Raw genomic sequence first — 12,447 nt, forward strand, 5'->3', positions numbered from 1 at the left:
CCTATGTGACATCAATATTTTTAATATTCCCAGAGACTTGGAAGGCACAGACTGAAACAGGGGCATGAAAACGTCTCTGAGTTTTCTTCAGCCCACATGGATCTCTGAAAAACATGCTTTATGTGCATGGGTCCATTGAAATTTATATGTCAATGTGAATTCTGCAAAAACTGACGGAAACAATATAGACTTATGCTGACTGCACAGTGCCGGACTGTGTAGGAAAGCATCTCAAATGGTAACACCCAGTTGTCCATTATTTTATCATTTTCTAGGAGAAACCACACAATCATTAAGGTACTCTTCGTGAAATAACAATTGGGAGTGTTACTGTTCCCTTTGTAGGTGACTGACTGCAGAGGTGAATGACACTCCCCTAACTGGTTACACCCCGATGTCAATATATTAATATATGTTTAGGAGCAAAACTAGAAGAATTGCTGAATTTTGATTTGTTCTCTAATTATTATTTAGTAAAGGATGCAAGTATTAATGAGGTGACATAAGCTCTTGATATATACTATTCTATACATGTATCAGTAGTGCTAACATAATTGTGAGATTGTATTTAATAAAGTGGATTTTGGATGGTTTCTATTAGAAACATTGATTTACAAGTAAAGTTTAAAGGAAAAAAACTACTTTCATTTGCAGAGGAAAAATATGTCCTTGGAATTTTTAACAAGCATCATATAAAATATGCACCAATGGATTAGGAAGGTATTATATCTAGAAACTGATACATTAGGCTATGAATAAATTATAGCGGGAGTTTACTTTATATGGGTTAATCATCGTGAGCAGCAGTCAGAGAAACCATTATATAAGCAAAATCCAAAGCTGTAGGAGATACTGTGTCTTTATGAAGAAACATACATTTTTAATTAAGCGAGCAGTTATGGGGAAGTGAATATGAGGAGACAACTGTTTAGTCCTCTTAGTAATGCTGTAGATTTTGTATTTAATGTACGCTATAACTTCTAACCTACTTTTCCTCTATAGAAAACCATTCTGTGCTGCTATTATAAGGTCCTATATTCAATGTTACTATTGGGCCCCATCAAAATAAGGAGATACAATACATCTGGCACAATCTTCTCGTACACGTCTACCCACCCACAGTGGTCGATAGTTGTGTGATGTTGTAGGTTTTACTTCAGCATCTTGTTGCATTTGTCCACCTTGGATGGGGGAGGCTCTGTATGCCACAGTAGCCGGGGGGCTGGCTCTATTCTGTACCCTCACTCTTAGGCCTCATGCACACGACCATCTGAGGGACGTACATACCCATAAATGGCTACGGCGCCCAGACTAAGTACAGTAAGCATAACAAGTGCTCACCGTTCCGAGCCATAGAGCATGTTCTATTGTTGGCCGTATCGACGGCTGTGTGGCTTCAATTTTCTATGGAGAGGGGCACGGGTTAGCAACGCTCACCCCCTCCTCCTCTCCCGCGCTCTGACGTATGCCCGCAGGCATATGTTAGTGTGCATGAGGCCTTACTTACTATTCCTAGCAATATAGTAAGTGTGCACATAAACTATTCAAAAATGTTCTATCATAACTTTATATTAAAGGAGCTGTACCAACTCTTTATCCACAGGTAACTAGCTGATCAGGGAAGGTCCAACCAGTAAGACCACTGCCGATGATAAAAATGAGACCCCCTGCAATCAAAGAACTGGGGTCCCATTATGTCTAATGGGTGGAGCTGCAGGTTTTGCTATCCCCAACACTCACACAGACCGTAAATGGAAGTACTGGAGATATTAGATCTCCGTGCTCTGCATTTTCCTGTGCATAGGGGATGTTGGTCAACCCTTTTAATATGATTTTATTAATGGTTCTAGTTATCATATATATATTTGTTTAATTAAAATCTCATACCAGTTATAACTTGCCTAAGCTGAGGGTCTGTTACATGCTTTCTTATCTTTCTCATGTCACTTTGGCTGTATTTACATCACCATTTTTGCCCTTCATTGCAAGGATACATCAGGTGAATTCCCGATGTGTCCTTACAATGTAGAGCACACATGTCTCCTACTGTATGCACATAGCGGAGGAAATGTCACCAGCTGCCTCCTCTTCCCCTCTGAGTGGGAGGGAGGAATGAACATAGGTCGCAGCCAGTGATGGCTGTTGTGATGTTTCCCTAGTTATGTCATTGTCCTTATGTGAGCAGTTACATCACCTTACGTGGGCTTCCCCAGCAGCTTTGGGCCCTGACACTTGCCCAGAAATGGCCATTGCTGGCGCCGACCCTGCCACCAATATCATCATGAGAGTAAATATCAGGAAGGATGTAAAGATGTAGCTTGCTGTGTTTTACAGAGTATAAGACATAATACTGTGCAGTCGTAGTCAAAAAGGATGCATCCGTCTATCAGTATAAGTTTATGGATATGTTCAGCATATACAACGTAGCTTGCCTGGTGTATACAGAAAACATAATGTGAATACAGGCCCATTTCTTTCCCCAGGCAGGGTGTATGATTGCCCCGTGCTCCACCCAGTGGAGGAAATAGGGGCACCGGCAGCCACCCACTGCCCCACTGCACATAAAAAATAAACTCATTACTCACCTTCCAGACACTCCCCGTGGATCCTCTTATCCCTCCTTCTTTTGCAGCAGAGCCAGCTCTGTGAGCTCTGTTCACCGCACAATATGACACAGTGGGTCTCTGCTTCATGACAGAACAGTGTGTGTGGGCCGATGAGTGGAGAGGAGTTGGGGGAAGAGTGGAGCCCCAAAGGTCAGTAATGAGTTTATTTATGTTTTTTATGGCAGTGTGCTGGAGCTACCTGTATACTGGGGGTTGGATTTGATGGGGTTACATATGTGTGAAATTGGGACAAGTGCTAGAGCTACCTATCTGTATACTGGAGGCATCTGCTGGCACTTCATATCTATATACTAGAGGCGTGTGCTGGGGCTGCTTATCAATATACTGTAGCGTGTGCTGGAGCTACATATCTATATGCTGGGGGCGTGTGCTGGGGCTTCCTCTCTATATTGAGGGCATGTGTTGGGGCTACCTATCTACATACTGGAGGCGAGTGCTACCTATCTATATACTGGATGTATGTGCTAGGGCTACCTAGCTACATACTGGGGGCATGTTTTGGGGCTACCTATCTGTATACTTGAGGCGTGTGCTGGGGCAACCTATCTCTATACTGGAGGCTTGGGCTACCTATCTGTATACTGGAGGCGTGTGCTGGGGCTACCTATCTATATACCGGGGACGTGTGTTGGGGCTACCCATCTATATACTGGGGATATGCGCTGGGGCCAGCTTTCTATTTACTGGGGACATGTGCAGGGGCTACATTTCTAATTACATGTACTTATATACTGGGGGCAGTGTGCACTGGGGGAAGAGCATATACTGTAATCCATACATAAATGCATGTCTCTAATATTTTTTATTTGGTGGGGGGATTGTTTATGCTAAAATTCATGGTGCATTGTATATATTTTAGTGACCTGAAAGGGGGCATTTTTTGAGATTTGCCCTGTACAACAAATTACCTAGAAACTGCCCTGTGTTAATGTAAGATAAATTATTCACGTTTCCTGTTTATCCTTTGTGTATCCTATGTGTGGACACCCAGTGGTTGTAATGCGAATTGCAGCCTTTCAAGGGTAAGCATTTTACAATATATTTTCCAATTATCTAAGAAGGCTCCATATATTTTCCAAAACATTATAGTTGCATTTTAGGACCTAGTGAAAAGAAATACAATTTAGATCCATTGCTGAGGACATATCTGCAGCTCCATATAGTCCATACGTCCATATTGTCAGGTGGTGGTGAATCTATGGCACCGGTGCCAGAGGTGGCACTCAGAACCCTCTATGTGGGCACTCAGGCCATCATCCCACCATAGAGTTGACAAGGGAGGACTTATGGCTCCTTCAGGAGCCCCACACCTTAGGCCAGTTCCACACTTGCGAGTGTGAAGCGATGAACTCGCATCACACTCGCAACGCATGCTGCTCGGAACGCATGGCCCGAACGCTGCGCACCGGGAGTGAACTCAGCATGTCAGTTCACTCGCAGTGTACAGCGTTCGGTCCATGCGTTCCGAGCTGCATGCGTTGTGAGTGTGATGCGAGTTCATCGCATCACACTCGCAAATGTGGAACTGGTCTTACAGGCCCTGTAATTTTAAAGCAACACACCTATGGCTGCCTGTGACTACAGGAGGAGGGAGAAGTTGGGTACAGTTCTTGAATATTATTGGTGCTCCTGCACTGGTCCTTGCAGGTCATCCTGTTCAGGGGACCCTGGAGAAAAGCTACAATAATAATCTGAATTTCGCCACTTTCTTTCTATTGTATTGGTGTCCTCAGGACGCCAATACAATTGAAAGCTTTGACAAACAAGGAGAAATATGTTATTGCTTAAATTGTCATGTTGCCAATTCGCTATAAAAATTATGATTATATTGTAGTTTGGGCACTCTGTCTGATGGGTTCACCATCTCAGGTATATAGAGTGTGTGCAGGAAGTATAATGTACTCAAAGAAATTGATAACTGTCCATCACACATAACAAGTTTCATCACCATTTACAATGATTAAACCCTCTACCCCCGGCCACCTCATCTGAATCCAAGTCTTCACTCATTTACACATCTATGCGGTTGTGCGGCTTAGATGCAGGTGCCAATTTTCTCTCCTGACAGTGTGGATTCGCTTGGTTGGCGAGCGCTCCTGTATTACAGCTGCTAACTCCGCACTATTTATCACTCTAACATCTGTACATTGTGTGCAGAGGAGTAACGAGGCATCCACACTGAGATAACTAGAAGCTAAAGTGCCACTTTCTGGGTGCTTTGTCTTGTGTTCAGTAGCTGTTAGTACTTAGGTACCTGCGGGCATCCATTACATATGTTTATGTGCATTCTACAAAAGCTGGAGATCTTCTGCACGGGATTTTGTTTTCTTATATTGCCAATCTGTGGCACACAACACACGGCCTATGTGATTCCATTTCCTCACGGAGCTGATGTCTTACGTGCAGGTGTGAGTTTAATTAAGAACAAGGAGCATAATGGAGGCTCCATAGGAATATTGCATAGAGCATTCTCTTTAAGCTCCGATTGTGTGAAATGAAGTACATTGCTGCTAGGATACAGAGCTGAACATTAAGTAACATTTCTAGGATTTTTATAAAGTAGATAATACTCCCTTCCTCCACAATTTGAGGCTCATCTTTGTAAAATAAAATGCAATCCATATGGATTCTCATGAAACACATGAAAGACATCACCTGACACATTTCTGGTGCTCCCCGCACCCTTACTCATGGCTTTTTACACAACTGAATGACATTTTTTTTGCAGGTTACATGCGGCCACATTCATTTCAATGGACAATGCGTCCAACCATTTACATGGCCGTTGCTAACACCAAACCGTATACTAGCTGTATACAAATATAGAGCATGTCCTATTTTTTCCCATATTTCAGTTCTGTATGCCCTTAGAAGTCCGGGGACGTATTATAGGTGAGAAACATCAAGTACATACGGTCTCATACGGCACGGAACTACGAGACTGGAGAAAACCCTCATTCCTGTGAATGTAGCCTAAGGGTGGGGGTGTACCAGAATGGGAGCAGAATATGCACTGAAAGGAACCTTTTAGTGGGCAATTTTGGATTCCAAAAAGTACAGGACCATGGGTACCGAAAACTGCCCTATAAAACTTCAGTCCATTGCCGATATGGAAAACCTGTCACCAAAGCTCCCGGCTTCTGTACCATCATTCAGTAAAGTTAGGGTATAAGTATTTGTCTATTTTTGTTGTGGACCCAGACAGAAAAATTGTAAGGCTATTCTGGGCACTAAATTATGCGTGGATTAATGTTCCAAACTGCAAAGACAGGTTTTATTTGAGCCTACATGTCCTCTACACAATGGAAAGAATTATATCCTCCATTTTGGATCCAATGGCCCAAATTTATCAAAAATAGCGAAACAGCTGCAACACAAAACTGGCGCAGACTTTTATAAATACATGTGCAATGCAAAGTCAGACAGAAAACTGGCACAAAGGCTTTAATATATGTGCTAATGAGCTCTGCTACCAGATGATCAGCAGGGATGCCAGGTGTCATGTCCACCACCACAACCATTTGCATGTTTATGACATTTCCTCCATTTATAAGAATGGAGACTAGTGTGTCTCATACAGGCTGTTAAAAAAGATAATGGGGCAGATTTACTTACCCGGTCCATTCGCGATCCAGTGGCGCGTTCTCTGCGGTGGATTCGGGTCCGGCTGGGATTCACTAAGGCAGTTCCTCCGACGTCCACCAGGTGAAGTTCCCCGGAATGCACTAATCTTCACCAAGCCGGACCCAGTGAAGGTAAGCGCGAGTCCCGCGACACTTTTTTTTTTAAAATGCGGCGGTTTTTCCGAATCCGTCGGGTTTTTGTTCGGCCACGCCCCCTGATTTCCGTCGCGTGTATGCCAGCGCCGATGCGCCACAATCCGATTGCGCGCGCCAAAATCCCGGGACAATTTAGGGAAAATCGGCGCAAATCGGAAATATTCGGGTAACAGGTCGGGAAAACGTGAATCGGGCACTTAGTAAATGACCCCCACTAAGTAAGGATTGATCACCATCTGTCCTGGCCCTCTCACCATCGTTTGATTCCATGATAACATAGAGGCTTCAACAAATTACTGGTGAAAATGCCATGTAAGTTTCTAGGATTCATAGGCATCCCCCCACACACACATTCAAGGTTTGTTAAATAAATACTTAAAAAGCTACCTTACCCACTTGCCTTCTTACCATGTTGCACATTCTTAACACCATTGATAAATCTCCCATATAGAGCATTCTACTCAGTGCATAGAAATGAATACAGATTCCACTAACATATCTTTGGATTAAGCTCTTCTAGTGGTGGCTTTATGAAATTGCAGCAGCTAATGGTAATAAGCAGGATGCGGACCCCATGGCTGCTGCATTGTCTGCATACATGGTAGGTAAGATTACATGGTAGCCAAGTAGGACATAGATAGATGGAGTGCTTATGGAATGTAAGAAACATATTTTATTTATTTTTTTAGGCAGTAGTAGCAAAATGGCACACAATTTTTTTTTGCCGCCTTGAGGTATTTAGAGAGGAAGCCTGTCAACATGGTATGCTGGGTAAATATGCAAATATTTTTCCCAGTGCGGGAAAAGGAACACAGTGCCCACCTGTAGACAGCACTGTTTCGACCTGGTTGTGTCTCTTCAGTACAGTGTAGGGAACAGGTTTGACTGAGTGACTAAGGTCAGGGAAAATGGAGAGTTTGTCAGTTAAGGCCACTTTATAGGCGTGTAGAGACTTATCGCTATTCATGCTCCACTTGATAATTCTGTCCAAATGTGGAGAACTCTTACTTCCTGCCTATGTTATGCTAATAGACACTCTACACCTGCATGGAAATTTTTCTAATTTCAATGGTGTCATATATTATTACTGTTAATATATAACACATTTATTATGTAGCCATTCTGTCAAACTCATCAGTTTATAAATGTGGAAATAGTTTGTTGATTGTACATATAAATGACGAGGGATTTGCAACCTGTAGATTTCCTGAAAACATTGGAATATTTTAGAAGAGATGCCATGTTGTTTGTTTAGTATTTTTGCAAACTGAGAAGCCCCTAATGTGTTTGTCCGACCCCTGGAGAATGGTCGTAATGTAACTAATCTGCAATATATCTCTCTCATATATAAACTAATCTGAGCCTGACAGCCGAGACAGCTGGATATTCAATTACCAGTAATGACACTGTTCGGTGAGAGCAGGAGATACATTCTCTCCCCGTTCTGACACGTTGTCACGTTGCATTATATTACCAATCCTGATATTGGTTGAAAAATAAAATCCTACTGCATTATATATAATATGTATAATATATATATATATGGATTCTAAAGGAAGGGATCAAAATGCACTTTTCCCTGTCATTCGGACAATGATTTACTGTAATCGTTTTCAGGACGTGAACGAACTAATACCTACCGTATATACTCGAGTATAAGCTGACCCAAGTATAAGCCGAGGCCCCTAATTTTACCACAAAAGCCTGGTTAAACCTACATTTTTTTTACTCGAGTATAAGCCGAGTTTGGGTTTTCAGCACATTTTTTGTGCTGAAAAACTAGGCTTATACTCGAGTACCTTACTGCACCTACTGCTATCATAAGCACCTCTGTCTCATCACTGGCTAGTACAGCCCGCATCCTCTTCACGGTTTTGTATAGTAGCATATATTTACTCTACTAACTCTATATTAAACCATGCCAACTGAATCGAATGGAGCTGGGACTCTTCCAGGTACCTAGTGGACTTATAGACCTACATGGCCCATCCTTATACATTTACTAGAGGGCGATGTAAAAATAAAGAGGTGATCATTTGTGTTACTGATTTATTCATTTATTCTTCAGTAAATTCTCACAGATTTACCACATTTATAAACGCTAACGCTCACCATAGGTTCAAGAAGTAAGAAGACTCCATTTGGTGACTTTTCCATTTTAAGGCCACTTCTGCAGGCGTATGAAGGCTTACAGCCATTGATGCTGCATTGGGGCTTTCTGGGAAATACGGAAATACATTTTCCAGGATTGGACAATGAAAACATTGCCTTGACTACCTTGTAAGGCACTCCCCTTTAATCCCGCATCATGTCATTAGGTTTTCTGAAAAATTCATTCTTGATGTTGAGGGGCTGCCTTATACCATAGGATTGGGGAACACTGCTGTGAGACATATTTGGAGATTTCCCAAAGCTCACTATACACAGAGAACTACTCCACAGTTTGGCTGAGCACGTATGTGCTCCTAGTGGGGAGAGGGGTAGAAATTCAACTCAACATTTTATATTTTCTTTTTAAAAAATCTTTATTTTTTTTCTAATACAACATAGTAGATTCACACAGTTTATACATTGTACAAATAGAAGATATACCAAAAAAATCTGGACATACATCTGGACATACAAATTTAATTCATCTGCCATACATGCACATTTCTTCAAATGCATATTATTAAAAAAACAAACCCGTGTGAAAATAAGTTCCCAGGTTTTAAGCCCCTTTGAAAGAAGATATTTGTTCTTGGATACGACCACCTCTGCACTCTGTCGTGGTCACGCATTCTCTATTGAGGCCTCTTCCAGACCACCTGGATTCAGCGTTCATTACCACAGGACTTGCTATATATGTCACAATGAAGAAAACAGAACCTCAGAGCCCACAATTGGGCTCTTTTTTCATAAAAGCTACGTTTTTCAAGTCTTTTGAATGGTGCTAAATTTCTAATCCATTACCCGATTAATGGGAATGTCATCTGGTACCAACGTTGTGAATTCAGGGTTTTTGCAGGCAGCAATCGTAGTGCCCACAACAGTCACTTCATAGACCTGACTGGAGATGGGGAAAAAGAGATGAAGGGGTAACCTTCTTCTGTCTGTTGGTGGGATTTATAGAAGATTACCATACAGAATAGGTGATTGGCCAGGTTAATTAAAATTATGTAAATGGATTCTGTTTCTAGATTTGCTAAAAACAGGAAAATGGCATGGAAATTGTCAAATATATAATAATTTATACAATCCACATACACTAAAACTATCCCCAGTTTGAAGATTTGTGAATAGCTCTTGCAAAAAAACAATGGCTAATAAAATCCATATAAATTCCAAAAGCTAAATAGATAACCAGGCTGATAAATATGGGGATATTATATTCCATGCGCTCTCCATAACTATGCAAATTGAGCTGAAGCACACTTTTTCAAGTGTAAAATATTAATACTGTGGGTGACTAACACATTGAATAACTCAAGAAATGTCATACTGTGAAAATAATAGGGATGTTAAAACAAAAACTCTCTCACCTTCAATGTGAATGGAAAGGGAGCTATGCTGAAATACATGTATTTATGACCACAATCATAGCACAGAGCTATGTCATTGAGACGGCTGATGAAGAGAACCTAATGATTAGGGTAATGGGCATCTAACGCATTTCGTAGTTTGAGTAGTTCCTATTTAATTACCCCCTATGGCATTGATAGATAATACCAGGATGTTGACTTGTTCTGTTCTGTGTGTTCATAGACTTGAATGGTTTTTCTTTCTCTATTGTGCACAAAGGAGGACATCAATATTCAGCGCATTCACTACCTGTCTCAGATAAAGTTTAATGCAATTGTTGCAGAGTGAAGTTATCTGAATTAATAAATAGGTACACACATTTCTGTGTATCATGAGCAGGGTCTATTGCCTTGTCTCTGAGGATATGCTAGCACTGTTTTCCATTTTCCAAAAAACTCTGACAGTAGTGTGTGTGTATTGTAAAAAAGGGGGTCATTTACAAATTTTTACATTTACAAATTGAATTAAAAAAATCGGCCACCTTTTTATCTACTTTAATTTGATTGACATAAATTATTGTTTTAAAATGTAAATGGTCATATTTAGCAAAACAATTACAAATCTTTTCTGGTATTATGACATTACAAAGCATGACTGTTCTTTTTCAGTTACCATTAAATGTAGTGAAATTAGAAGCCTTTGAGATCTACTGCTGTACAATGTCCTCCATGCTGCTGTTGCTTCTGTGCTATGCAGATGTGTGCAGTTTATCTTTTTACCTACTATAAAAATGAGCTCAAGAGAAACTGACAATCTGAGACTGATCCTAGACAGGGAAACTCTTAAAACAGATCAGGATACTTCTTATATTATGCTTAGAAATAATGATTCTCCATGTACACATACAACCGCTTATTCTAAGCCAAACTAAAGATACAATTGAGGAAATAGCTTAAAGGAACACTAACATGACATTACGGTTACATGAGTTATGGATAATGTAGGAGCGGGGGAACATGAGACAAGAATAATATCCATTGTGTTTTATAAATCCCTTTGTCATGCCTCTCGAGATCAGAGTTTGCCTGATGAAAGAATTCAACATGTGATTTCAGGTGTAATGATTTATCAGTGGCGTAATTTGAAGCTGATAGGTCCCAGCGCAGAACCTGTGCCCAGCCCGTACTGTAATGTATGGTTTATACTACTAGTCTTCTCATATGAGAAAGTGACACCTTACCGGCCCCCTAAGCCTCTTGGGCCCAGTTCCAACCGCACCCGTTTCACCCCCTCAAGTTAAACGCCTGTTATTTATTATTTTTACTTTTACTGTTTTTTTAGCCATAAAATCAGCATCTTTACTGTAAATGGGAAATAGAATTATAAGTGTCAGATACACAATTGGGTAGTCCTCTCTATGAAGCCTTAAATCAGTACAATTTCCTCATTTCAGGCGGATAGAAAAGGTCTCTGTAGCCTTGTCTAGTGGCCGTGCCAGATCAACTGCAAATAAACTGCTCTGCTGATGTGCAGCTTTCAGTGGAGCGACTCTGAGAGAGGCTGGATGAGCGGAAGGCAGCATGCGGTTATGGGGCTCGGGATGCTGAGCCAGGAGAAATTGAAAACCTTGAGTGCAGCTATATTTTTCTCAGCCAATCTAAACTAAATTAAGAAGTCACATATACCAGCAGAGACAGGGTTACATCAGAACTGTGCATTAATTAACGCTAATCTATTCTTTGGTTGGTCTTTGCGTATTGTACTGCACTGCGGATATTGTTGGCTCATTCGAAATAAATGCTAATTACCCACACGGCAGACGGGAGATATCTGACATTATGAGGAGATGTGAAGAAACCGTCTATGAGCAATGATGTGTTGATGAGAGGATTGTGCTCTCGGAGGAATCTGCCTGGTTATGTTGTATTAAACCCTCTAGGGTGATGAGGAAATATATTTACAAGGTAATAACAAGTAATAGAAATTACACTAAGATGCATAACTGGCAGCTTCAGTCATCACATATACACACAGCATCAGGTTCTAGTGAACAGAATTTTTAACCTCCATAGCAGAAGTTTGTTGGTGAAGAAGACTTTTATCAAACCTCTAAGTCTAAACATTAACTCCAGACAGGGGTCTAACTAGAAAAGAACAGACCTATGAGCTGCCCCCTCCCCATCACCCTACTCAGCAAGGCCTGGTCTACAGTAGTGGGGTACCTGTGTGACCCAGAGCTTAGAGTCTCCTCCTTTTAAAACTTTAGGTGTTGGCCTCAACTTTCTCTGGGAGAAGGAAGCATAAGCCATGTGAAAAAACAATAAGCTCAACATGATCAAAGATGTATACTCAAGTAAACACATGAAAAATGTAGAGAAAAACAACTAAACTATCAACCACTAATAACTATAATACGATACTAATAACAAACCAATGACTTGTTAAGGACTTCCAAATTAATAGAGTGGGCCTATTAGTCCATTAGGCAAAGTCCTGGAGAAGGTTACTTAGTTACTTGGTAAAATAGCAAGTTAAAAAAC

General features: G+C 41.0%; 1 protein-coding gene across 7 annotated transcripts in view; it reads left to right on the plus strand.

Annotated features, from left to right (window-relative positions):
- Positions 1 to 12,447, plus strand: part of NTNG1 (netrin G1) — a 165,695-nt gene that overhangs the window by 16,385 nt on the left and 136,863 nt on the right. The gene's annotated exons all lie outside the window — the stretch shown is intronic.

This window comes from Engystomops pustulosus, chromosome 10 (assembly GCF_040894005.1).
Source record: "Engystomops pustulosus chromosome 10, aEngPut4.maternal, whole genome shotgun sequence".
NCBI lineage: Eukaryota > Metazoa > Chordata > Amphibia > Anura > Leptodactylidae > Engystomops > Engystomops pustulosus.